This window comes from Suricata suricatta, chromosome X, assembly GCF_006229205.1.
Source record: "Suricata suricatta isolate VVHF042 chromosome X, meerkat_22Aug2017_6uvM2_HiC, whole genome shotgun sequence".
Taxonomy (NCBI): domain Eukaryota; kingdom Metazoa; phylum Chordata; class Mammalia; order Carnivora; family Herpestidae; genus Suricata; species Suricata suricatta.
In genome coordinates, this window is record NC_043717.1 from 61368252 (window position 1) to 61372073 (window position 3822).

Here is a 3822-nt window from a genome sequence, read left to right on the forward strand (position 1 = left end):
ATGTCCATCACCTGACGAATGGATCAAGAAGATGTGGTATATATTCACGATGGAGTACTACATGGCAATGAGAGGGAATGACATATGGCCCTTTGTAGGAAAGTGGATGGACCTTGAGGGTGTCATGCTGAGTGAAGTAAGCCAGGCAGAGAAGGACAGAAACCATATGTTTGCACTCATAGGTCTAGCAGGAAAACAACAGAGACCTAATGGAGAACCAGGGGGAGCGGAGGAAGGAGAGAGAGTTAGGGAGAGAGAGGGATGCAAAACTTGAGAGACTATTGAATGCTGAGAATGAACTGAGAGTTGAAGGGGAAGGGGGAGGGGGGGAAAAGAGGTGGTGGTGATGGTGGAGGGCACTTATGGGGAAGAGCATGGGATGTTGTATGGAAAACAATTTGACAATAAAATATTATGGAAAAAAATTTATTTTGTCCAATATAAGTATTGCTGCCTGGACTTTCTTTTGACATCCATTTGTATGATGTATGTTTTCCAGCTCCTCACTTTGAGTCTGTATGTGTTTTTAGATTAAAATGTATCTCTTGTAGGCAGGATATAGATGGTCTTGGTTTTTTTTTAATCCATTCTACCTCCCGGTGTCCTTTGATTGTTTAGTCCATTTCCATTCAAACTAATTACTGGTATATATGTATTTATTATATTATCTTTTTGTGGTTGTTTTGATGATTTTCTCTGATCCTTTCTTGTCTTTTTTCTTTCAAGTTTGCTGATTTTCTTTATTTATATTTCATTCTCTCTTATGCTTTTTATATTTATTAGTGGTTTCTGATATATGGTTACCATTAGCTTTGTATAAAACCTCTTCTGAATATGACAGTCTATACTAAGTTGATTGTCATTCAAGTTTGAATCCATTCCTTTCTTCTCTGATCCCCACATTTTAGGGATGTTATTATATTTTGTGTACATGTTTTTGTGAATTCTTTGATTTTTTTACAGAAACATTCATTTTCAGTGCTTTCGTGTTTTCTACCTTTATACTGTCATTTTTGCTCTCTCCTTTCCTCTCAAAGAGTTCCATTTAGTATTTCTAGCAGGCCTGGTTTAGTAGTCATGAACTCCTTTAGTTTTTGTTTCTCTGGGAAACTCTTGAACTCTTCTTATATTCTGAATGATAGCTTTGCTGTATAGAGTATTCTTAGCTTCAGACTTTTCCCTTTCAGCACCTTGAATATATCATGTCATTCCCTCCCGGTTTTGTAAAATTTTGCTGAAAAATCTGCTAGCCTTATGGATTTTCCCTTATAGGTTAAGGACTACTTTTGCCTAACTGCTTTTAAAATTTTGTTATTACTATTTTTGCCAACTTAAATACAATATGCCTTGGTGTGGTTCTAGTTTTTCTTTTATGGGAATTTTCTGTGCTTCCTGGATCTGGGTATCAGTTTCCTTCTTCTGATTAGGGAAGTTTTCAGCTATTATTTCTTCAAATATGTCTTCTGCCCCCTTTCTCTCTCTTCTTCTGAGACTACTATAATGCAAATGTTATTGTATTTGATGGAGTCACTGAGTTCCCTAAGTCTCTTCTCATTCTGCATAATTATTTTTTTGTCTATTTGGTTAGCTTGATTACTTTGCATTACTTCATCTTCTAGGTAACTAATTCTTTCTTCTGTTTCTTCTGTCCTGTTGTTAAATCCACCAAGTACATTTCTCCTTTTGTTTATTGGGAACTTTATCTCTATTATGTTATTCTTTATGTCTGTGTTCAAGGTTTCATTCATGTTTTCCACTCTCCTCTGAAGTCCAGTTAGTATCAGAAAGATCATTGCTTTAAATTCTCTATCAGAATGTTATATCTATTTTGCTTAGATCTCTGGCTGTGGTCTTGTCCTATTCTTTCATTTGGAATCAATTTCTCTCTCTCCTCATTTTGTCTGCTTCTCTGTGTCTTTTTCTCTGTGTTACAAAGTTCAGTTGTGTCTTCTGCTCTTGAAAGTAGTAATTTTATGAAGAAGAGATCCTGGAGTGTTCTGCAGAGCAGTATCCTCTGTTCACCAGTACCTTGTGAACTGGAACTTGAGAAAAGTACCTATGTATGCTGCTGAATTTCTGCTGTCTGAGTTGCTTTTCTTTTCAGTATTGTCATCTCCACTGACTCTCTGCCTGTTGTGAACTGTTTCCTCTCTGTGTTATTAGTGGGGCCCAGGCAGCCCTACTCAGAGGGAGTTTGTCCACTGGGGAAACTGAGGTTTCAGCAGCAGTTTTAGTAAAATTTGCATAGGGCCACTAGTCCTATGTTGGGTCTCCTGAAGTGCTGCAGGATCTGGGGGCTACACACTGGGGCAGCCAAAGGTGCAAGGCTGGGTGTCACATGCAGTGATGGCTGGACACAACTGGCTCCAGTGCATGATGTTGTCTGGAGGCATGTGGCTGGGTGTGGCCAAGTTTCTGGCAGGTTGCATGCACTCACTAAATATTCCCTGAGCCCAGTGGGGAGGTTAACAGGCTTGGGGGTAGGTGCGTCCACAGGAGAACTCCTGGGCATGGCACCCTACTAGCAGGTTAGGCAGCAAGTGCTTGTGCAACACCACCTTCCACAGTGGCTCCATGTGTTTGCTGGGGGGTAGGGAGTCTGTAAGCTCCCCCATTTTTGGAGAAGTCCTCTAACACACTCTGGAGTCTGTATGAACAGATATGTCTACTGTTTGCCTCCAAATATTGCATAAACTTTCCGTTTTATGTTGCAACTTTGTGCAGGCTTTCAGAATCCAACTATCATTCAGCCTCCTGGCTCCACCAGTGCTGAGTCAGTTGACTTTAAAGTTCCAGGCTCCAAGTCTTACTGGTTACACAAACTCATGGAATTCAGCCCCTCTAGTTTTCAAAACAAACATTATGGGGATCGGCTTCCCCACATGAGGTTCTTGGTGCAAGGACCATTTCTCAACCCTCTCCATGCAGCTCCCTCCTTCATGTGGGTAGCCTCTCTCTGTCTTTCTGACCTTCTTAAAACTTTTAGATGCAGTTTCTTCTCTGTATTCAGTTGTGGAGTTTATTCTGCTAGTCTTCAGATTGCTTTCCTTTTATTGACTTGGATGTGGATGATATATAGTTTTAAATGCCAGGCAGGGAGAGCTCAAGGTTCTTCTACTCTGTAATCTTCCCCCCAGGTTCCAGATTTGGTAACTTTAAAGATGTACTTTTAGGACTTTTTTTTTTTTTTTTTTTTACCAAAGTTTAAGCATGTTGAATGAGTACTTTCCTGGCCCCATATTCACTTTCTTTGTTCCAATCCCTTCAGGAGCCCTGGAACATGCATCAAGGAATTAAAAAGTAGGCAGCTTTAAAAAAAATCATAGTAATGGAAAGAGTAATAATATGAGGTGGAAAAATACCATTTGGAGTATCAGAGAGAGGGTAACAGACATTACTTGATTTTCACATGCCACTTCCTCCTCAAGTTAGTACAACACATGATATGTGAGTATTGATTTTATGACGTGACACATACATTACTGATGTGTTTAAAATGGTTAAACTTACTGAGTACACAGATGTAAGAGTGTTCAATTTTTATCTTTTACCTTATTGAAAATGTGAGATTCATACCCTTACAGAACAATGAGAAGTATGATTTACTTTAAGTCCCTGATTTCAGGTACTTTGATAATTTCATCCTATTTCTAACAGTTAAATTTTTTTTTTTGCTCCGGGAAATATGAGTCGAATGACATGGTATGTGTCCACCCTTTTTTTTTTTCTATTCTTATGGTAAGAATTATAAAAAGCTTTATTCCTTTTCTAATTTCTTGATTCTTTCAATAGTAATACAGGAACAAGTTAATTTGATAGCTT